The sequence below is a fragment of the Gymnogyps californianus genome, chromosome 4, assembly GCF_018139145.2.
Source record: "Gymnogyps californianus isolate 813 chromosome 4, ASM1813914v2, whole genome shotgun sequence".
Lineage (NCBI taxonomy): Eukaryota > Metazoa > Chordata > Aves > Accipitriformes > Cathartidae > Gymnogyps > Gymnogyps californianus.
In genome coordinates this window covers 4,743,466-4,769,089 of record NC_059474.1, presented here as the reverse complement: position 1 = coordinate 4,769,089, position 25,624 = coordinate 4,743,466, and positions in this window count along the sequence as shown.

Below are 25,624 nucleotides of genomic sequence, written 5' to 3'. Positions count from 1 at the left end.
ATTTGGGTGTCCCTGAGCAGTAACACAATGTATTGGCCATCTCTCCTGTTCTGGCTTCTCTGTATTTACACACATGGCTGGGAGAACAGGCACCCTGAACTTTAAAAAATCCATCATGAAAATTTCCTTGGTGTTTTCACTTTGCCTTAAATGAAAGGCAACTACTCTCTGTGACAAACTCTGCTGGGTAATTACATTTGCTACAAAAAATGTTTGTTCTCAGCTATTGTTCCATGTGTTTATTAAAATAAATCACGGCTAATGCAGTCACCTCTCAGAGTGAATTCATCTCCTGGCAAAGGATTTCATTTCCAGCCTAAACTATCATGAAACAAGGATGTGGACTTCAACACATAAAAGCAATATGGATGGACTCTCTGACACTAAAACTCATTATTAAGGTAATAGGTATCATGCCCCATTACTTTTAATGGATTGATTAATAACAATTATTGCAGCCTTTTCATAATAATTTTGGAAAGTAATAAATGTGCTAATATTTGGCTTGCAGAAGCAAAGCATTCATTTTTAATTGTTACTGTTTCCTGATCAAGTACTTGGCAGAAACAACTGTCCTCCTTTAACCCACACATCCTTTGACTGGAATCCACTGATTAGCAAGATTAGACCATCACTTTCCTGAAACAGCCATCTTGTGACTGCCCCTGCATGAAAGGAAAAGGGAGCCTGCATGCTTAAGTGATATAAAATTGGAAGGCTAAAGTCTCCAAACTTCTGTGCCGCTGAGTCCAACTGTCTTCCCCCTACAAACCACCCAAAACTGCTCTCTAGGAGGAAGAAGCTGAATTATGTTATATGTATGGTGCCACCTTCTCCTCTGCGTACATCTGAAGAAATGTTTTATTCTCCAGCAGAAAGAAAACTGGACATAAACAAGAAAACTTGGTCCTTTTTTTTTTCCATGTCTGTGTGTGTATTCATTGCAGATACAGGCCAATACCTAAAATATCTCTTGTTACTGATTACAGATCACCCATGTTTGATTCAGTTGCCCCATTAAAAATGGTTATGAGTACTGACCCACCCATCTCAATGACTGAGGAAGTTAGGGCTTATAATTATATTCTGAATTTGCTAAGCCAAATATGAAAGCAGCAGGCAGAAATTCCACAAATATGGGCAAGAAATGTACAAGAAGAAAAAGCCTACCTGTCCTGCAGCTTCTGGTCAATCTAGCTCATCTTCCCAATTAACAACCAATATTACTTACAGAGAAAAAAAATAACAACAAAGAAACCAAATCCCTATCGTCTGATATTTTGCCAGCATGTAAGAAAAGGTACCTGATCCAAGGAGCTGTAAGTCATGTTCAGCACCATTTTGAGGTAGAGCAGGAACAGGATTCAAAACCACGCAAAGTAGGTGAGAAAGGGTATTGACAGTGTTTTTCAGCCCTGGCATTAGAGCCTTTCAAACAATACTGAGGTTTTCATCACTGCGATTTAACAGGTGTTGGTTGTACCTTTTTTGAGGGAATAAAGGTGCTGAGCTCATGCTTAGTCTGGAGAAGCGGTACATTACTCCCCGCTCCAAACCCCAGCCGTCAAGCTGTCTGGGCTGGGAGATGTGCTGCCAGCGAAGCTGTGACTAGCATATGTCCCAGGATCATAAAATATCCTTATACCTCCACTAAATCAAAGGTGCTCTGGGAGCCAAGATGATAAAGGAGTAGTACTGAGCAAAACCAAAATGCTCCAGATGTGATTTATTGGTTTAGAAAGGAAAAAGTCATAACCTTGAAAGAAAAGAGTGAGTGCAAGTAGAAGGAGCAACCTGTAAGCTTCTACCATGCTCAGACCCAGGCAGGAACGGTCACCTGTGAATATCCCCAGCCATGGCATCACAAAGGGAATAGCATGTCTGAAGGTATGATAGTCCAGCGCCCAGGGCCTGCAGAATAATATAGAAGTCTCACTATGGAATGATTAGTCACAGTTTGAGCCCCAGGACACATAAGTATAAGATAATATGAGCAACAAGAGAGGGAAGTGCCGAGCTGTGCAAACTCCAGAAGTGATTACAGACAGGAGGAGAATGAGAAAGGGAGATGCTGCAGGGGCTTAGGCAAAATGATAGTACTGCAAAGGAACAAAGCCGCCTTCCCATAGCCTCTGTTCCCATATTCCTTACTTCTGATATTAAAAAGCATTTCAACAATAACAGGGTGAGGACCCAACATATGTGAGAAAATTTAGGAGTGTAATGACATAAATGATTTTAAGGTAAAATTTTTAAAAATTATCTGTTCTGTAGAAATGCAGCTTTAAGACACTGACAAGGCAGGAAACTCAAAATAGGACTTGTTAGCTATAGCTTTTAGCTTATAGCTACAGGCTACTGTTTTGCCCTTGAACATACCATTTAAGCCCAGATCATAAAGCTTAAAGCTAAATGGGTTTTTCCCTCTGGAATTAGATGCTTGTGTAACTTTGAACATATAGGCCTTTGTTTTTTAACTGTAAATCGGAGAATAAAGGTGATGTCCTACGCCACATAAATTCTGAGGATAACTACAATAAAGATTATAAATAAAATCATGTAGTACAACAGTGGATTCCAAGTAAGAATCGTGAAAAATGTATTTTACAAACTCTCTGTTGTATTTCCAGCAGAAGCAGACATTATTCTTCAGACTCCAGGTAAGATACTGAATTTCAAAAATTAAAACACAGTATGCAGTACCACGCTGAGCAAAGAGCCTATCTGGACTGCAGCGTGCAGAAGTGACTTAAGAAGAACATACAGTACAGTCGATGATAAAATGTTTGTTGTTACCTCCCTGGAAGTTGTAGAAAATCAATATACCCATCAGTACCAGGCCCACTGGTTCTAACAGGCTCAGCCTTGCTGCAGGCTTTGATTTCTTACGTTCAGTCTGCATCCTGAGTAGGGAGGGAAGCGCTGTGTGCGTGTCGGTGCTTGTGTGTGTGTGTGCATGTGAGGGAGAGAGAGATGTGCAGTGAGCTGGAAACCAATTAAACTGTAGTGTTAGATAGGTGACAAAAAGGCCTCTATAAAAGCAGGATGGTGCCAGAAGCTAGAGTTAATATAGCACCTGGCATACGGTGAATAATAATAACATTAAAAATGTTCTGAACTAATTTATTTGTAGGGAGAACTGGAGTTAAAAAAGCAAAGTTCAAACAAAATGTCAAGTTCAGGCAACAAACCTGGAGGAAAAGATGAAGGAATGTCACATCTGATGCTTAAAAAAATGCCCAGTAGTATGAAAGAGTGGTTAACAATGAAAGGCTTGCGGACTACCAAATACTGGCTGCCAAACCTCCATTAAAAATAACCCTAAAATGTTAAGCGATTGCGATAAAGACTCTCATCAGGTGTGGTGGGGGAGTGAGTCACTACAGCCACTTTGCCAACTCTCTTGAATTTATCATCAGCATCCTCAAAGGATACTGATCCTCAAAAGATACTGATCCTCAGGAGCCAGTGTGGCTTTTGGGCAACTGCAGATGGAAATGTGGTACAATTTGCCTAGACTTTTGGCTGACCCCACCATGCTCTTTGGGCTGCTGCACCTTCATTTCACTTCCCCTCATTCAGAGAGAGAAGAGCTGCAATTCCTACTGCCTCCTGGGTAGCGATGTGGAAGGCAATAGAGACATTAGGAGAGAATTTCAGCTGGAAAGTCAAATGGCGATGGTCTGTCTGCCTGAGGCAACAACTTGAACTGTCTAACCTGGAAGCCTGATTGTCAATGTAGATATGTGTCTGGTCAATGTAGATATGTGTCGTGGTTTAACCCCAGCCAGCAACTCAGCACCACACAGCCGCTTCCCCCTCCCCCCTCCCAGTGGGGTGGGGAGGAGGAAAGGAAAAAAAAGTAAAACTCGTGGGCTGAGATAAGAACAGTTTAATAACTAAAGTAAAAATAAAATACGCTACGAACTAAGAATAATAATAATAGTAATGAAAAGGAATACAACAAAAGAAGAAATAACACCCAAGAAAAGACAAGTGATGCACAATGCAATTGCTCACCACCCGCTGACCGATGCCCGAGCCGTGATCTGACCCTCCCGGCCAACCCCCCCCCCAGTTTATATACTGGGCATGACGTTCCATGGTATGGAATACCCCTTTGGCTAGTTCGGGTCAGCTGCCCCGGCCGTGCTCCCTCCCAGCTCCTTGCACACCTGCTTGCTGGCAGAGCATGGGAAACTGAAAAATCCTTGGCTGAAGATAAGCGCTACTTAGCAACAGCTAAAACGTCAGCGTGTTGTCAACATTATTCTCACACTAAATCCAAAACCCAGCACTGTACCAGCTACTAAGAAGAGAGTTAACTCTGTCCCAGCCGAAACCAGGACAATATGTCAATGGAGACATCAATGGAGAGTCACCTCCAGAGGTTGACTGAGGTTATAGGAAAACCAATTAATCTTGCTTTTCATATTCTCTCTCTGTCCTTTATGCACCTTCTACTCTCTTAGTTTGGTCTAATCTTCATCGCCCCTTGCCCAGTTGTAGCCCAGTCTAACTTTGACACCAGGAGAGCTGCAGCACCATTCTCAGAGAGTATCTTTGCCTCTCAGACTACCACACCCATCAGCTGTAGAGCTGGGTCAGGCACATCCACAACTTAATTTTCTAAAGGATAAATAAAACAAGGCTCTCGGTATCATCCTAGCCTCACAGGATGAGGAGAAGGGAGCAAGAAAGCTTTCCTCAGCATGTTGAGTCCTCACACTTACCCACGGCTGTTGAAAACAGTCAGGATGCTCAGGGAAAGTATTCAGAAACAGCTTCCAGCCCTGAGCTGCCTCTGGCAAGAAGCTGAATAAAAAACTGAACCAGCACAGTATCCCTAAACAAGATAATTTCAGGTCCTTTAAAAAAAAAAAGGCAAAAAGCTAAACATCCCCTTAAATGTATGTACAGCCACACAGCCACACTCCCATGCTTGGGCACTACATACAGGGCTGCGTACACTGGGGAATGGAAATAATCTTCTCTGGGAACTACTGGACTGAACATTTCTGCCATTAGAACAATTATTTGGAAGCAAAATCACACATATGTACATGTACACACTAAAAATAAGGCAAGAAGGGGATCTTTGTATAGGGAATAAATGGAGCTGTAACTAAACCAATTGGAGACTGTTGTTTTTATATAGCCAGACTAATTAGCACTGTTTTGAATGTTTGAATAAAGAAATAGGAAAAGATAAGTCAGCATCCTTAATTAGCATTCTGCATTGAGTAGCAAAGACATTTGCAGTAGGTTGACACTGGTCATTTTGAAAGATGGGAAGAGGATAAAACCTGATTGCTCTGTACCTCCAATTTTACCTGTTGCAATCTCATTATTTTCTACAGGATTGCACTGTCAAAGAAATAGAGTTAAACATTTAATTCAGCTCAAAGATATTGGCAAAATCAGGTGAAATTGTACACTATATTGAATCTTCCCCCCCTTCAGTTTCCTTCATAAACATCAACAAATGTTTGAGCCTTTTTAGAAGCTTGCTTTCTTTCTTTTTCTTTCTTTCTGTCTGTCTGTCTGTCTTTCTTTTTTTAATGAGTGTGTTATAGCTTCTGTGTTCACAGACCTGACAGTATCAGTGCCTGATGCTGGTTTGAAATCAAAGCTCCACTGATTTTTATTGGTTCTGTTCTAGTATTGATACCTGTTACCTGCTGTGCAAGGCAAATCACCATCACAGAAATCAACCAGAAAAATATAAATCCCTCAAACCCAGAGTATTTAAAATGAGAACGTGGCCTGTATTGTTCTAGTATTATGCAATGAGAATTAGTTGTCCAAGTTTAAATTTGGAGCACTTACAATCAATAAAGGTGCTTCAAATTTGTGCCCGCATGAGAGCAGCATTGCTTTATTAGATGCTTTGAGCAAATGCACAGGCTTAAAGAATAGCCATATTCATGGGTTTTGATGTGGTTTCACTGGATAAGCTTCAGCATAGCACTGAACAGAAGCAATTAAAAGTGGCACTGGCAGGTTATAACTGTAAAACACCCTTGGAGGTTCTTGTCTTTTCAGGGTATCTTAGTAATAATGTTCCCATTGGGATATCCATTTAGATATTCTAAAAAGACAAATCTTTAAAAGCATAAACTATCCCGTTTCACTCCCACAGGTTTGCAAGCTGAATAGCTAACTGTCATATTCTTTTGAATCTCTCAGCCTTAATGGACAAATATAGGAAGACAGAAAAAACCATTCCTTCTAACTATAATAGAGATCTAGTTGGTAGCTCACCATTCAGCAATAACTATTCCGTTCTGCATCTCTCAGCAAGAACGATGGGACACAATAGGATTTCACCAAATTTATTATAATGGTAGAATAATTGGAATAAGTCTACCAGAACACCTGAAGGGACTGATGGAGTATAAATACCGTTTCCATTAGGAAGTAGATATGAGTCAAGCTCACCTGCCAGCCAAAAGCTCTCACATCTGCCTAGGATTTAGCTATGCTTGGTATCTCCTGTTTGATTTTTCTGACAGTCAGTATTATTTCTCCTTGCATGACATACAGGCTTTCTTTTTCTTTTCTTTTTTTTTTTTTTTTTTATTTTAAATGAGCATGTAGGTTATTATTTATGCATGGTAGGGAATAATGCAGTCACCTGTGTGTGGAAAGAAAAGCACAATTCATGCAATTTGACTGGTCATTATTTCAATGTGGTTCATATAGACTGCTACAACAGGCTGCCAAATTGCTGTTCCTTCATCAGCCCCATTTTGCATAGAGTAACACAGGAAAATAATTCAGTGGGGCTTCTCTTTAGCTGTAAAACATTTTCAAGCCAGTCTTCCCTTTCTCTCTCTTACACACAAATAACAAATTTAATAAAATACCACAGAGCACAACAGAATAAAATGGGGGAGAACTAATTTTGAAAAGAAGTTCCTTTTGAGAAATTTTCAATGCTAAGACACTGTAAAGATCCAATGCACAAAAACTGTTTAAAATGCTGTCTGGATAGTTAAATACAAACCCCAAGGTCTCAAGAACTCATTGATGACTGAAAACTTCTCCTGAGTAACAAAACAAAACAAAACAAACAAAACAGAAAAGGAGAGCTGTTGCAATCTGTTGTTGAAACATCAGTGAATGAAAATTGAGATGACTGTTTGGGATAACTCTTAAATCTTCTCTAGGTCCCTGCATTCCAGGAGACTCCCCTATCCTGCAGGAAAAACTGAGTTCTGTATTCCCAAAGTATAGCTGTATCCCAAATATATCAGAATATATTTTGCTGAATTGTGACCATTTTCCCAGGCATCTCAGATCATGCCAACATTATTTATATCCCAGCAATCTGTCTCCTGTACTCATGATTTGACAAGATATAGGTCATTGGATATAGGACTGGAACCTATGAGAAACAATTTCTTTAATGACATCTCCCCATTAAAAACTTAATTTGAGATCTGTCTGTTATAAAGTTATTAATCCGCCTAATGTTCTTTGTTCATTCTATGTATGGAAAGTTTCTTTTATTCAAATGTCAGACAGTCATACGTCAAATGCTTTAGAGAAAACCAAAGTTTCTCTATCACCTTTTCAGCTAGGCCTGAAATTCTGTCAAATAAAACATGCTCTTGTTTTACAAAAACTTCTGTCTTTGAAGCTATGTTGACATTAATCTCATGGTTTTTTTCTTCTAGCCCTTAGCTGCTGGAGTCTGCGTCCATATTTTACTGGTTATGTTATTTTATCTCAAATAAATCAACTGATTGACACAATATATTTCCCCACTTAATTCATTTCAGCCTTTTCAATATTGAAATTAGTAATCTTCCAAACTTTGGAATCCAAGCTTGGTTACTAACAAACATTCATGATACAGAGAGTCCCTTGGCTAACCCCTTTAATGCTTATAATATAAGTTACCTTGGTTTGCTAATTTATTAGGGTTTGGAAGTTTTCTATTCCATCTACAAGACCAGAGAAAGCTCATCATCTTTTGCAGCAGGGATAAACAGCTTGCAGCTGACACAAGCAAGGGAACAGCAGCCTGTTTTTCTTCCTTACACTGTTTAGGGTGATATCAGGATATCACTGATATACTCCACCATTAATGAGCAGCTATCCACTCTACCTATGTAAGCAGTGACATCTTTTTTCCCACTTTCACCTCTCAAGCTATGCCTGGACAGGTAGACTACCCCTTCCCAAACAGAGCAACAGCCTGTCTCTGCACTTGCCATCATCATTTGCATTCTATTTGCAGTTGACATAAGCTGCTGTCTCACCTTCTGCATCAGCAGTTGTCTCCTCTTTACTTTTTAAACAAATGCAAGCAGTCCTCCCCTTCCTATTATCCCCAGACTTGGCGGAAGGCAAATCTGTTTTTAAGATGTCTGTTTCATAGTCTTTTAATGCTAATGCCTGTTGTAGTTCACCACTTCCTTTGTTTCATTTGTAACATTCCCACATTTTGTTGTTGGCCACAAATTCTTTGAACAAAACAAGCCTGACCAGGCAATAATCATGGGTTAGGTGCAGAGTTGCTGTATTTTAAATTAGTGATTCACTTTTAACTGAGAATATAAAAAATATCCCTTGCTACAGGACTTCGCTGTATTTCTGATGTTTTGAGAATTAAGTGGGTTTTTTTGCAATGTCTAATTAATATTCCTCAGCTGAAATTGCTCAGTGTAACACAATTTTTGATGTAGTTTAGGTCATTCTTTAGAGAGATTAGGTAGTCTATAATAAATTCCTGCCCAGCAATTTCATTACATACAACTTTAATGGATTAGTATTTAGAGTCCTGTAATTCTCAGTGGTCTCCAATTATGAGCATCTGCTATTGACCCCAGCAATTCTCCTTGCATTCTGATTCTTGAGAATCACCAGCTCCGTCACATTTCCTTTCTGAGTACGGTGTTGGCAACAGTGCATACGTACTTGTTCTTAATCGGCAATTTGGGGTTTGACTTTGTCAGCTATAAAGGATTTCCATGCCTGAGTATTCAGACATGACTGGTCCATTTTTAGCCTTCTCTATCTTGTTTGTTTAAAGGTCTCTTGACTATGAAAAGATTTAGGTGCAGGTCACCACATTCGTACAACCTACTCTCCCTATATTTGACTCAATATTCCTTGGTCAAAACTCTCAGTCTGATGCCATTTCAACACTTCATTTCAGTATCACCTGGCTCCTTTGCTCCCTATACTGCAGGATAGTAGGTTTTCTGGGAAATTCATGGATAGCCTGGATATTTTTAACTTTCATCTTTCTACCCAGATCATTCAAGCTTTCCAGACTCTGAGGAACAGCGCCAGATGCTGTGTCACTGAGTCCAATACAGATGGAGCAAAAGGTAGCTTCAGTTTTCAGTCCTAGTCTTGCTGATCCCTGAGTCATGGTGTTTGCCTTCATTCCTAAAAGGGAACAAATTGACTTCATATCCTCCCAACTTGTCGCAAATGAAGTGGTTTAAATTACCTAAAGAATCACTGCCAAAGGTATTAGCAAAAGTGATTTTTTAATATGAATTTGTAAAAGTGTGACTTAAAAGTTTGATGGCAAGGTTCACTCTATTACTTACTACATGGAAGAAACCTACAAGGGAAAATCGCGTTAGAGTCGATTTCGAATGATTTACACAGAGACTGGAGTCACAAAAGGGTAAGGGAGACCCTCCTGTTGAGTCATGAGGTTCAGAGTGGACTCCCTTGCTTTCTAAACTCCTGATGGAGCTTAGGTGCAGCTAGATCCAATCTTAGTCCCAGACTTAGTCGACGGTTTATGTCTAATGGAATTAATACAAAGGGTAAGGAAAATCTCCCGTTAAATTACTATGCCAATTTGTCAGGGAATGAGTGGTTATGGATCCTGTATGACTCTGAGGTAGCAGCAATTTAAGATTTATTAACAACGTTATGATAAATCACAAGATTAGGTTATATGATTTTTAACAATACTTAATCATCAGCCAATAATCAGAGTGATTTAATAAAGTTTGCTATCAGCACTACAAAGTTTCCTTAATCAAATCACACACACACACAAACACACACACACACACAGATACAGAGGTTAACCTATGATCAAGATTTTTTCTCTTGGCCAATTGTGATAAATTATTGGTACCAAATGATCCTTAAAAAAAAAAACCTCATGAAATCTAATTGTAATGAATTACTCACTATTCTCCTTCATCAGCATTTGTCAGCAGACAATTTTTGACCCCTTCTTCGTCAGCATCTATCAGCAGATGATCTTGGAAATCCTCGTGAAATCTACTCTTTGAGATCCTCATGAAATCTACCCTGGGAGGCGTCCCAACTCAGGGGAGATACTGGGTCACAGCCTGCTGCAATCCTGGAGAGCTCAAAGGGTCTCACTTGGGATCACTATTTATGGGATCGCGAGATGATTGACTGTGGTCAGTGTATTTCCATTCTGGCCATGATTCTTGTCAGGTGATTCTGGCACCCTCCAAGGCGGGCCATGATCCAAGCAGCAGGAGTTTCAGGTACGGTTCCAGGCAACAGGAGTTTCAGGTACGGTTAGGGAGTGCCTGATCGTCCTAACTCACTGTACCGTAGCCAGGATAAGAAAGTACCAGATTGTCCCAACTCACTGCAATTGTAGCCAAAACAAGAACACAATGTTGGCTGGTCCTGACATTGCAACGTGGCCCATGGTGGGGCTGCCCCACCACACAACTTTCCACCAAATCCTGTCCAATTCTCTTCGCATTCTCTCCTTTGTGACAGTTGCCAGTTATGGATACTGCGTTAGTCATATCTGCACTTTATTCTGTTTTGAGTTGGGCTGTTTTGCCTACGTCAGCCATTAAAGACGTCCCTGCCAAGAGCGCTCTCTGCATATCCTTCATTAACACAACTGTGCCTTTGGAGGGGGAAACAGGCTGTGACTCACTTCAGCATCTGCTGACACCATAAGGAGATCTGAATGGATGGGTGGGTGGGTGGGTGGGTGGATGGATGGACAGAGCTTTCCGAATTCACCTGCCAAACAGGCAGAGGAGTCTTTCAGTTCCAGTGACAACTTCTGAACGTGCCATGTCCCAGCTTTCATACCCTCTGTTGGCAGCCGAGTTGAGGACCTGACCCGTCAATATGTTACATTCACACTGAAGTTTAAGGATAGAAGAAACAAGATTGTGGGGCTTCTCATTTGTAATTCTTCTGCTTCTAACATCTTCCTGGCACTGCTCAATGGGAAGTTAAAATAAATTACACTCCTTGTTCTCAGACTTTCTCTTCCCTACCCTCCCACATCAGTGTGGACCGGCATGTAGGACACAAGGACAGTGGAACCTGCTGCAAAGTGTATGAATTTTTCCCATTATTAAAAGGGACTATTATTTAATTATTAAAAGGGATTATGAAGAGGGTGGTGGATACCAGTCACTTTAATAAGTTTAATAGACTGAAAGAAAGACTGGACATCGTTAAGACTACAGAAAATATGTAGAGATGTAGTAGTTAATGCTAATAAGTTCTGAAAGGTTATTAAACACCATCTTTCAGTTTTAATACAGACTTTGAATATTAGAGATTAGCAGAAGACATAATGTAAATAACAGATTATTACACTTCAGCCTAATGTGAAATTCTTGGATCTTTTTCTAGGATATCTAGTACTATGCACTGTAGGACACCAGATTCTGTACTGGACATCTCAGGTTTGAGTCTATATTTTGTTGCTAACTTGATAGCAAATATTCCCAGCTGCTTAAGAAATAGCATTGACAGGCTTTAAAAGGGAATTTCTCTATAGCAGGAAAGGGAATTCCTTTAAAAGGGAATTTCTCTATAGTCTCTGCCTAGAAGATGCTACCTTTTCAGGCACCAGGACTCAAACCAAGAAAGGTAGGGGCCAAATCACAGTTTTTTTCAGACCACCACAAGATAATGGTAAAAGCTGACAGGTGTAGAAGTGGGAGGCAATAGAAAAGGTTTAGAGACATGAAGGGAAAATTTCTCAAAGATTAATAATTTTAACTTGTATAGATACCCTTCTTGAAGCTATTTACAAATATTGTTTAGACAACTGAGATCGTTGTATCACATATATCCCTGGGACTTAACAACAAGAATTGTACAGGACTCAGCTAAGACCTTTGCACTCCTGAAAATTTCAGTTAACCTGAGCCAGTCATCCCTGCAAGTGGAATAATTATTAACTTCTTGTTATAGACTTGGAGACTGACGCAGAGAGGAGGAGTTATTTTGCCCAAAACTGCATATGAATTTTATTCTACCCTGCTTTCTTGAAGGCCTTTATTTATTTAATTGTGCCACCATTTTTTTCGCTTCTTCACCTGAATCCTATGAGCATGAAATAATCACTCTTATCTTCGAGCAAGTACAATCTGTTAAGAAATTCTCGAACAGAAAGCAGTAACCTAAATGACAAGCAATGATCACTTTTTCCACACCCTAACTCTTGGTGCTGTCTTGGGATTTGCTCTTTCCTCCTAAAATTTGGTGGTAACTGGATGATTGACATCAACAGTGGTAGCATAAAAACCTTACATCTATGTTCAAAGATCCAGTGTTTCTAACTTAGCTGGGTTGTTCAGATAGAATGGTGAAAATCATGGATAAAGGGGCTCCATACCTTCCGATTAGATTTCATATTAGTCAGAAAGTTGCATCTTTTCTTAGTGAATTTGATAAAGTTTGTTAAAATGAACAAAATTGGATATTAATTTTAACCCAAACAAGAGTAATTGTTTTCAATTATGTTAACAAATCTGTCTTGTACATTCTTTGCATCTGCTGAAGTGTTATATTTTTAATATAAAATAACTGCTTGGTCAGAGCTGGATTTCATTTCCCTTGAGTATAGGCTGTAGGAAACCAGTCATGGGCTCTGCTGAAAGCTTTTTACATTATTTGCAGATTTTTTCTTCTTAAGAAACCCACAACATCCATAGGAAGTGAAAGAAATAGTGTTGGGTGAAAAACATTTTGAAGCTTCTGCATTTTCAGCAGCAAAGAAAAATGTCTTTAACAGTTGATACACTGAGTACATAATTCAAACTGTCCCTCATTACAGACCTAAATTTATCTTCCATCCCACACAGATTTCTACTCTATCACACTTTTTCTACTCAAAATTATTCACATCAGAAATTTAGGCTTATGAAATGCAGGGTAGCAAAAGTGTTATTTATGCTAAAGAAACCAATCCCACTTCTTGTTTAAGTTTTCTGACTGTGGGTTTATTGTGTCCTCCCTCTTGGGGCTAAGTCCCATATGGTATCTCACATTTGCACCGAAGCAGTTTGAGAATATGGTGTCTTTGCCTCTAAGAGCTTGAATTAGTATACTAGGACTCAGTCATAAAGTACTATAAAGAGCTAGAGGCTTTATTGACTTTAAGCTCTCTGGATGCGTTTTTGCCATGTGAATTATTTAAAGTCCTTTGCGAGCTTCCCTGGGGCCTTTTGAAAAGAAACTCACAATCGCCTTCAAATATGCTGTGGCCAGCCTTCCCTTAAAAAACTGCTTTCTCAAAACACCATGAATTCTGGCAGCATCTACCCACCTCTGTGAGGGAAGTGGAGTCCAATAGTCAAAATTTTCAGACCATAATACAGTTAGAAGTAATTCTACTCTAAATGACTGGTAATTTTTTTTTTCCAAGATAATGGATAAAAAATTCTGTTAATAATTATAGTTGTTCTGATGGTCTGTCTTACTTCTATATACAAGATTTATCTTCACAGGGAAAATGACAAGCAATGTTATTTGAGAATTGCACATACATGGCATTATGCGGTCATACAAGTTCAAAAATACTTGGTTTTAGTTAATTTGCATTAAATCTATCTAATAAAGTCACTATCATTCAGGAATTGTTTCAGACTAATAATAAGATTTTCATTTCACAGTCTTTTTCAAGAATAATTTCTCCATGAAAATCAACTCAAAATTATATGGGGCACAGGAAATCGTTACGAAAGAGTTCTGATAATAGAGTCTGATTATTACCCCAAACAATGCTTCTGGGGAACTTTGTTCCCAAAAGCTTTCAGCTGATGAATCCAAGAGTTTGGTCTGAATATTATCTGTAGGAAATACAGCAATAAAAAAGCTAAATCACCACCAATATGCAGGTGAATTATGCCTCTAATTCTTTTTTCCATCAGACACCAGTGGAAGTATTTCTATTTTTTTTCTGTTTCTATAAACTGAAGCAACACTTTTTTTTTATTTATAGCTAATGAGGAAACCATGTTGTAACACATCAGCCAATACAGGACACAGTGAAGAAGCATCACTACCTTGGTTTATCATCTTTGTTCCTTCATGTCTCCTCTTCATCAGATGTGATAATATCAGCCCTCATTCAGGCCCAGATACAACTTCTTCACCTGTCCATATATGCTATTTAGACTCTGAATAAACAGTTTGATCATCTATGCCTGCCCTCCCTTTTTCCATTTTCCTTTTTCTTTTTGAATTTCTGGCTCAGGCAGGATTTGTCTCATGAGTTCATTGAAGTCTTGCCAGGGAAAACCTGCCTTGACTTATATTTGTTATGCACCACTTGCAGTGACAGTCTCAATAAATAATAAGTATTGGTAATAAGAACACCACCGTTACCCCAGCACTTTGCTTGAGCTGAAAACTGTGACACAAGCTGCTAACAACACAAGAAACCACTCTATTCACCAAACAATCTTGACATTAACTTCTCCAGCAATAAAAAATTATCTAAATTATTTGTAAAATTGTCAAGTAACAACCTGCATTTTCCTTTGGAGATCCCACTTACATGATGAAATTTCCATTTGCAGCACATTACAATATTTAAATTGAAGTGCCTTGGATGCTTATAAGATACTACTTTTACCTTGAAGAAAGATCCGTACCTGATGCAATTTAAGATTTCTTTCTCCTTTGAAGTTAATACTAGATAGCACTAGATGAGGATGTACTAGCCTACAGTTTTAGTAGGGTTCAAACCCAACGTAATGAGAAAACTACCTATTGCATCTGACGGTGTGCTCCCTTCCTGCTCCTGACCTGACCTGTATTTCCCATAACCCTGCTCAAGTGATAACCACCAGTGGTGGCTGGAATGGATGCGTCTGGTCATGTGCATTCAGGGGAGACAGATAACACCACAATAGCCAAGGGCTAATCTGAGCGATGCGCCCACCTAACCCCAGTGCTGGTCAATGTCCGACTCAAGCCAAATTTGGAAGAAACTAACATCTGTAGTCAGTATGTAAATATGACTATAAGTCAATTATCTTACTCCATAAATAGTGGACAGCCCAGGGCCCATTGAGCTCTCCTGCATGGCAGCGGGCTGCACACCAGGATCTCCCTTTGAGTAGGGATGCCTCTCAAGGTTACTCCTCAAGGCTGAGAGAATCCTTATCGTGTCAGATACTTGGTCAGTGAATTGGGAATAAGTGCGCTGAAACTTTGAAATCTTAGCTAAGTGATATAAAGGATTGATTGCGCATGTATAATCCTTTAGACATAAACTGTTGACCAAGTCTGGGACTAAGTCTGGATCCAGCCGCACCTAAACTCAATCAAAGACAAAAAATTCTGTTATGTTGCAGGTCTATATTTACTTCAAAAAATCACTTATGGATTGTCAGAGTATTTCTAATAATGTACTAATTCTCAAAAGAGCCTTTTCAGTGTTCTGAAAATCATTTATAAGTGTGAAGAAAAATCGATTTCTCCTTTATACATTAAAACCAATCAGTAGGTAGAAGATTTTGAAATCTTCCAATACTGTGGTTTCTTGGACCACTAAGATTGTTAGACACTGACCAAACAGGTATTAGGACAAACCAAACCAATGGAAAGACATTTCTAGTTCTTACCTTCTTCTGGCAGTTGAACTCTACATGCATCTGCAAGATTATTATTCTAATAATATTATCTGTATCTGGGAAAACTGTTGGGGAAAAATCTCTCATTGAAAGTAAAAACAAATATAAAAAACAAAATAAAAAGTTGCACTGGGAGGAGTGGTTCAGAGATTATAAAAGTCACAATACCAAAGTCTGCATGGGGACTCATCAGCCAGGAAAAAAAAAAAAAAATTAAAATTAAACCATTTTCTACTCATGTCCTCAAGATCTGCCTCTTTTCCAAAAAAACCCCAGCCTCAGACAAACAGAAATCAGCACTTCAACATTTCCAACTGAGGTCATCTTGAAGAACAGGTCTTTTTATCAGAAGTATTCTACTTCTCTCTGTGTGCCCTACTCCAAGGACCTGCCTAGGTAGGAACCTAGAAATCTTTTACAAACCCTTTGTTTCCCAAAAATAACCAGAATGAGATTTACCACTTACACTCAGAGGGGCATTATCTATCAAAAAATGATTTGCACCCGAGTTAGAAAGCAACTTTCTTTGGTCCTCAATTGCAGTAAGGACAGTATGTGTTTCAGGCTTGTGGGAAAGGAAAAGCAACATTGCTTCCCAACTTACAGATGGAAAAAACCCTTAACTATAATTTTTCTTTGCTGTTGTGTTCTCCCCACTTCATGCCTAAACAAGACACAGGAACAATCTGATCCCTTTTTGTGCCTGAACAGTCATATCATTTTCTGATGGCAGATACAATAGATTCTGCAACTACTTTAGCTTGTGTTTGCTTAAATTAAGGAAAAAACCTCCAGATATTTCAATAAATAAACATATCAGTTCAGTTTTTACATAAATAGTAAATGAGTTAATAAATTAAATTAATCTTTCTTCATCATAGCACCTTAATGAAATCAGGAGATTAAAAATCCTTTAAGGTTACAAAAGTCTGATTTAATAAACAACACATTCTGTAACAACATGTTCTAGATACTGTCAGGATCATTTACACATTGAGCTTCTGTCCCAGCAGTGCAAGTGGTTGTCTCTCATTCCCCTCCCTTTTATGGCATATAATTCAGCTGTTAACTCTTAAATAAAACTCATATTTTGCAAACTCTCTGCCTTCATTCAACTGTTCAGTGAGCTTTCACTGGACCTGCACAGCTTAATATTCTCATAAGTGATGCAGTATGACTGAACCTGATGATAACTTTGCATATTAAACTGTGAATGTGACTTTAAATTGGAAAGGTACAAAAATAAGTGATCAGAAATTAAGAAACCATGCTGATAAAGCTAAGGCCTGGATCTCTCAGTAAGAATTCACTATCAAATCACACTGAAAATACCTATTGAGCAGCATATAATCTCATTAACTAAAAGAGAAAATTACTTGTAATTCTTATTCTCTGAAGGTACGAGTTATAATAAATCCTACTGACATACCAGTGCATGGGCCCAGGAGCTGGGATCTATTATAATCTACTTACCCTCCGAGTACCTAATTTCCACTTGAAATAATAATTAAAAAAAACCCCTTAAATACATTGACCTCTAATACATTCAAAATGTTGGAATAAATCAAGTAGCAGAGTTAATAATTGACTCTTTACTAATGTGCTCTCATGAAAGAAAAGAATTCAATATGCTTAGTGCTATCCCAAATTTGAAGCTCTGTCTAATAGTCCATTCTTCATATTAGTCATCCTGCCAATTTCCAAGGTAAATCTTTTCAAGCATTTGCAAGAGGGAACAAAGGTGAAATAAGAGTATAGTTGTAGCTACAGCATGGTGTTTTGAAAGTGTGCATAATTCATTATTTTATGCCATATTTCCCACAGCATATAAACAATATTTGTCATTTACCTTGCAATAGAAACTAACACTGGAGCTTCACTGCAGCAAATGTTATAACAAGACATCACATTTTAAATAAGCAAGACATAAAAAGAGTGAAAGAAATCAAGCCACACTCTTCCCATTTTAGAGGATGAAGTATGGCATGCACAGACAGAAGAAACTGTACAAAAGTCACACGAGAAACTTGAGACAAAGCAGAAAGTGGAGGCAATATGTTCCGGTTGTTAATCAAGTAGTCTCACTAAATAACCGTCCTCCTTCCCTCATCAGTTCAGTGGATGATTATCTGCACACCAAATGTAAAATGTGCATACACACAACCATTCTCATTCTAAAGTTACAAAAGCCATTGATAAGATAATCAAGCTTATCTATGAAGGAGGGAATTTTCAGCATAAATAACAAACAGTAAGAAATGCAATGCTATATCATATTTATTTTATTATTTGTACCAAGGTGAATGGGACAGAACATTTTTTGCGGGAAACTCACTTTTTATTAGACACATTATCAGGATTTTGCCCAAGATATTTAAGAAGGGAAGGGGTCATCTACATTGATTCTGCAACCGAGTTTAATGGCAAAGTGTATTGAGATGCAGTACCTATGATATCCTTGTGAAATGTAGCACTGTAACAAGCTATATGGGCTGCTAACTTTGACAAGAAAAACATTTTTAACATGTAAATGTCAATAGAGGTTTGCATTGCAATATTTTTTGGCTGAATAGGAACACAACATATGCAAAAATCAATAACATGTTCCAACATAGTTATTTTTATATTCCTTTTTTCCTCCTCTTTTTTCATTTACATTTATTGTGTAGATGAAACAGATGGAAAAAATACCTTTTCCCTTGGATTGGACATATTTAAGAAATTATTTACCTTCAAAATTCTTCTCAAATTCAGAAACCACTGGATGACATGAAAGATCTCTCTTAAGTATCTGGGATGCTATCCACAACTTCCATTTTAATACATTTGTGCATTCATTAAATAAATTCATTAAATGAAGGCATTGGTAAAATTCTTAACTGTGATCTTCCCAATTATGTTCTTCATTGATTGTACAGTTGCATCAAAAAATTTTGTTATATTTGCAAAGGCATAGAAAGTCAAGAACAAGGGAAATGCTGAGTGACTGTCATTGACTGTCTGTGTACATGTATTATGATTTTATCATATGATTAATTAAAAGCTTCTGAAAGTATATTTCTGCCATATCTGTGAAAGTATATGCACCACCTTGTCTTTAACTTTTTGTCATATTAATTGTCATATAATTCTGTATAATGTAGCTCTTTTTGACTCTTAGCAGGCATGGATAATACAAGCTCCTTGCTTAAGGTCTGTAAGTATGGGGGAAAAAAAAATGTTTATCTTTAGGGGTCTGTTTCTCATTATCTTTCACAGTAATTAGGTGCCTGTTGATCTGGTCAAAAGCTCTTCCATGGATGTTAATTTATTCAGCTTCGTTCAACTTGATCAACCTTCTTTTATTTGATTGCCCACAATCAGATTGTGTGGCCCAACAGACCCAACATGCAAATTTGAATGTTCAAACTGTCAAACCCATCTAAATTACTTTGGAGCTTCAGCAACTTCAAAGCTAAATATTTTGATCCCTAAATCACAGAAATGCTTTTAAAAAATGTGATAGCAGAGCTTGGTTTCTCAGTTTCTGGCAAAATGTTACTTTATTGAGACCAGTGCCTATTGCTACGATAATCACTTTATGCTATTAGTATTTAAGTAACTGAAGCATTTTGCCTTCTAGTTTGATTTTAACCTCTTTAAAAGTCAATGCTGTCAGAGAAAGGACAAACTGTAAGTCGTGGTTTAACCTCAGCCGTCAACTAAGCCCCACACAGCCACTCGCTCCCCCCCCCGCCCCGGTGGGATGGGGGAGAGAATCGGAAGAGTAAAAGTGAGAAAACTCGTGGGCTGAGATAAAGACAGTTTAATAGGGAAAGCAAAAGCCAGGCACACAAGCAAGGCAAAACAAGGAATTCATTCACCACTTCCCATGGGCAGGCAGGTGTTCAGCCATCTCCAGGAAAGCAGGGCTCCATCATGTGTAACGGTTACTTGGGAAGACAAACACTGTCACTCTGAACATCCTCCCCTTCCTTCTTTTTCCCCCAGCTTTATATGCTGAGCATGACATCATACGGTATGGAATATCCCTTTGGTCAGTTGGGGTCAGCTGTCCTGGCTGTGTCCCCTCCCAACTTCTTGTGCACCCCCAGCCTACTCGCTGGCGGGGTGGGGTGAGAAGCAGCAAAGGCCTTGACTCTGTGTAAGCACTGCTCAGCAGTAACTAAAACATCCCTGAATTATCAACACTGTTTCCAGCACAAATCCAAAACATAGCCCCGTACTGGCTACTATGAAGAAAATTAACTCTATCCCAGCCAGAATCAGCACACTGTATCATGAATTAAAGTATTTATATTTCTATCCTAATCTAGGTATTATTTCCTAGATAAAGAGTTGCTCAGGCATGTACTGCATCGTTCTCTTCGCAATAGCCACTTGTCACTCTGAGTTAAGCATACATGAAGACATATCAAATTGCTAGTAGAGTCATGATCTATGACAAAGGATCACAACATATTTTATACCAGCCGGGTAAACCTGCAACTCTGATTCACTTGGAGTTAATTAATTACGTCTTTCCCTCGCATATGCTGATATTGAAATCCATGTCTTTGGTGTTAATATTACAGGAGGACTTGTCACATTAATGTGCTTTCAAGTTTAAGTCTCCCTGCACTGAGCAAAAATGTGCACTGGTGCACGGACATGCAGACAATGCTGGGAAGGTCTGGAGCGAGCATTGCCTCGAGAAAGCGTGGAAGTGTGAGACAGACCTGTGGTCTTTTCTTTTGCAAGAGCACTGACAGGCATCAGCACTCAAGCCCAGATGCCAAACATCCAGAAGTCAGATGAAATGATTAATCATGAAACAGAGACATACTCAGTCAGGACCTGACCTGGTGATACCACAGAGTATATAACCTTTAGGAGGGACAAGGTGATCAGTTTTGTGAGTTTGTGGGCTTCAAATTCATGACTGTTGGCATCCTCTAATAGGTTAATGTGAAGGGACAAAAGAGAGTGGGGAGTAAGGTGACAGTGTTTGTCTTCCTGCAACTGTTGTGTAATCTTGCAGACATTTCTGCAAAATGTGGTAACCTTATACATTTAGCAGTAGAAAATGGGAAGGGAGGAGTAGGTCTCCATCCATACCTTTGCTGCTCTGAGTAGCTGGCTAGCTGGCTAAGCTATGTTAAAGTGGACCCCCAGAAACGCAATATGAAGGAGTAGGTAAATACTTTCTTCATGTTTTCAAAGGCTTTGGCTTCCTGGAGCTTCTTCTGGAAAATAAAGGTTGTCCCAAAACTCCTTTTTGCGCAATGCAGAGAGTCATGGGTTAGCCTTCAGTTACTCATTCATGTAAAGTACCATTCCCCAATACAGTTCCTTGCACCCAGGCATTAATTCCCATTGCCAAGCTGAGAATGTCTGTTCCTAATTAAATTAAATCTATCACTGTATCTGTGAGATGGGGTCTTTATTTTTTTGCCTCCCTGCTGTCTCTGAGGACTGATAGATAAACTTGGCTTTGATTTGATACTAATCACAACTTCCTAGAAGTTTCATTAAAATTCTTTTCTTTGTCTTCTTTTTTTTTTTTTAATGTTTTATAGGATTCAATTTCCTTTGCTAAAGCCTGTGACCTCCAAAAATTACAGTGGTGAAAAGGGATATTCAAAAAGGCATTAATTTCAGGTGATTTCACATTCATTTGCCTACTTCAACTTAAAAGCTAGCAAAGATGAATGTAGATTCAAGTTCATTAGAATGTTCAACACATTGCACAGAGAGCTTTGCATTGTACCTGCCTCTTGAAACATTTGACTTTTTCCTGCTACATGTCCTAAATCTCTGTTGTGATTTGACCCCAGCCAGCAACTAAGCACCACACAGCCACTTACTCACTCCCCATCAGCATGATGGGGGAGAGAATTGGAAGGGTAAAACGTCAGTTACAACAGTTACAGTCAGTTAAAACAGTTACAATGCACTGGTATCTTTCAAGGAAAGACTGATTTTGGAAATATAAACTGTCAGAATTATAAATTCAGTAATCTAAACCCAGTTTGCTAATTACTTATACAAAGGAAATCAAGTCAGTCTTCATAAATCAGCAGCAACTGTGGCTCTTCAGGGAACTGAAACTCAGAAGAAGATAATAAGTTACATGCTCTGTTTAGAAGGACAACACAACATTCTTTTTATGAAATGCTACCATAGACCTATGAGCATTAGTAAATATTTGAAAGCTGCTTCAGCTTGTATTTAGACACATAGCCACCTTCTTCTATTAGTGTGTGGATAATATGCTACAGCTACTATTTCACACTTATCTTTGCAGGACAGCAGTAAACTTTTATTATTACATGTCATTATTTTGTAATTCATATGCAGACTTGTATCCTCTTACTTTTTTAGGAGTTTCCATAATGAAACCCATTTGTTCTGCCTGGGTTGATATATATTTTGGCATGGTCATACGTGTCATAGATTTTTCTCCCAGAATCATTCAGAAGGTGTCTATCCAAGGGAGACCAGCCCAACCACACTGAGCAAACTGAGCAGGTTGGAGCCAATTTTTTTCTCCCCTTTGAACCTTCTATTCCTCTGACGACACCCTTCCAAACCAACAGGACTGATCATGAAAGCAGCAACTGAACTGGTCAAGGTTTAGAGGACAGCGCTCCTTCCTTCCCTCTTGAAAAGACCTCCACAGTACTCTCTTTGTAACTGCAGGATATCAGAATCGCTGCAATGAGCAGAGAAGTGCTAAGATGATACAGTTCTGGTATAAGGTACATTCAGAGCCTTACAGAAAAGAGAGAAGACTGTCTGCCCTAAAAGCTTTCCTACAAAGACTGCTGTAAACAGCTAGGTTTTCAAGATTTGGAAGCTGAAGTTGGAAGTTAGTACAAGGTAGACAGGCAACAGAAGACAGAAAGTGAAAACACATGTATTCTACACCACCTATGAGCTATTTGTAAAAATTATTGTAGATAAGATTCCTCAAAAGCATTGCAGATGCTCTTTGTATAATCAGTGGAGGAGTCTTTGTCATGCAGGCTCCAAAAGAGCCCAGGCAGAGAGCTGCCAAGCAAGGACACAAGGAGAAGATGACTTTGTAATAAAGAATGTGTTAGCTGCATTTAAGTAACTCAGTGATAACATAAACTATATTGAAGGCTGCAGCAAGTGGAAGAAACATAAAACAAGAACTAACACTCCATGGAGGATGTGATAAAGTCTGTAGATGAAATTAGCTCTGCTTGTTATTGATATATCTATTAAAAATGGCTGATGAGGCATAGGAGAGGTGAAGAAAACAGAAGACAGTTCTAAAAAACATAAGAAACAGCACAAGTGACAGCACTAGGATGCAAGAACATGAGAACCAAGACTCCCTTACAACAAAACAGAAAGTCTCTTAAGACTCATCTTAACGTAGCACTAGGGCACCAATGGGGTGCATCTAAGTCCAAAATCTAGGAAAATCTTTCTCACATAAGAGCTGCAATGATCAGCTTAAGAATTAAGTGAAACTTGTTTGCCTTTGTTTGCTGGTATTGGGCATAAATTATAAAAGAGCAAAACTCTGGAACTTTTGTGATGGACAATACAACACAAGGAGCAAGCCACTATTTACACAGACACAATTCTGCTTTAGATGCTTTGACTCAGTCAAACAATGCAAATCAGCCATAAGGTTGATTTAACTGTTACTGCTGCTTTTCCCCATCATAATGAAACAGCTGGAGTATATTGATGGATCCAGCCCATTTCTGTACATGTTTTATAACCATCATCTAGTCCATGTACTTCCATAGACAGAGAATTTTTTTTTTACATCAGATACTTTCTAGGTCTTTATTTGATTTTTAGACTGCTTTCACAGTCCAATAAGTATCTAGCCCAGGAGATGTATTTTTCCCTTCCCTGCATATATATTTCAATGTGTTTGCATTTGTCATTTGCTAAATGCATTATAACACACCATGGCTTCGATTCTCTAAAGAATTCCTCATATGATACAGTGATTTGGAAAGCAGCTGATGAAGGCACTGAGCTTATTAAGTTCCAAGTAATAGCTAAATCCATACGCTTCAACAAGGTAACAGCAGATGTTAAAATGTGTTATTGCCACTGGATAAGTACAGTTTGCAAAAATAATTTCCAGTAACAGGCTTCCAGTTTTCAATTGCCAGCACATTTATTCTGGTTGTAAAACGTATACAGAATGCTTTGTAGAAATACATTCAGTAAGTATGCAGCCATTCCTGAGTGCCTTGATCACTGTGTTACCATCAGGACGAATTTCTGCTTAGTCCAGCTGCCAGACCCTCTTGAGACTATCTGAAGAACAATGAGGCATATCTTCATCTTAAATGAATCTGGTTTTAAATGAGGAGAGACCAGTGGGAACAATTCTGCTCCATCACCTAATTGCACTTTCCCATTCATAACTCCTACAGTTAAGCCTATGCTACTGGCAATCAAATTCTGCTATCAAGTATGGCTCCAGGGTGTATTCAGAGTGACTCCAAAATTAGTACATAACTACTGCAAAACAGTTCTTGTCTTGGAGAATGAAATCTCAAATGCAGACAAGGATTTATGTACCATCACACTCAATATTAGAACACCTAATTGTAGGGGACTTCACCTTCATTACCCACAGAAGGAATCTGCTTGGGCTGCCAATTGAGAGACCTCTATTTATATGTTCACCAAGGAGAGCTTAAAGAAGAGCAAGCAGGGCACTCTCAACAATGTGGGCAAATACCTACTCCAGCTTACTGTGAGACTCTAAAGCACAAATAGAGTAGCATGCCGTTTCACTAGTATTTCATTATCAAAGACTACAGGATACAGTACATTTATGTAGCAACTACTACAAATTAGCAGAGCTATAATTAAGTGAGATACTTCAGATGTTATGCATCACCACAGGGGACTGTGGGTCCTTGTGTTGTTTCTTGATGTTTTTAGGTCAGAACCTACTTCCTCCTGTTTTCTTCTTCACTTTCTTCTCTAATTATTAATTTGTTATAGACTCCTAGTTGTAACTGTGGAACAAATTTCTGTGTTGGAATAGAGGTACTATCGAATTCACCTTTGTCAACCATTATTTCTCACTTCTTGTGTTTTTGACTGTCATATCACCGGCTCCTTTCTCTTGGATTTTTTTTGGTTTGTTTGTCTGGGTTTTTTCTCAGTTTCCAGAGCGCCATGCTCTGGCTATGTAAAAAGAGTCAGACAATACAATTTACGCTTTATTACAGTTTAAGCTTTTCTGCCTAGTTCTTTGCCCGTCAGCTCTATGACTGGGTTACTTTAGGTCCTGCACTGGAAATAGGGTACCTTTTAAATCTAACCACTCTCCAGGACTTAGGTATTCAGATAAAAGAATTCTTTATCACTAGGAACCAACAGCACAAACTGTTTACTAAAGGTAGGCCTTTGTGATCTTTCTTTCAATATCACAGCAGCAGACATACTTTCTTTTAAAGAAAAAAATAGAAGGAAACGGTGAGAAAAATCTCATTTTAAATAAAAGCTTAGTGAGCAGCTTGTAACTGTTGTATAGGGAAGGGAGAGACTTCCCACCCCTCTTATTGAAGCTATTCCACCCCTCATGGAATAAGTAAAGTATGAGTGAACAACAGCTTTCCTCTTCAATCTGCTAAGATATTTGCCTATGGGGTTAAGATATCCACCCACTGTGCTCCAGAGAAACAAGAGCTCTCGCCCTTAGATGATGAACCTGTACTTTCTCTGTTGGCCACTGGCTCAGTCAACTAACCCCTGTGGTGACA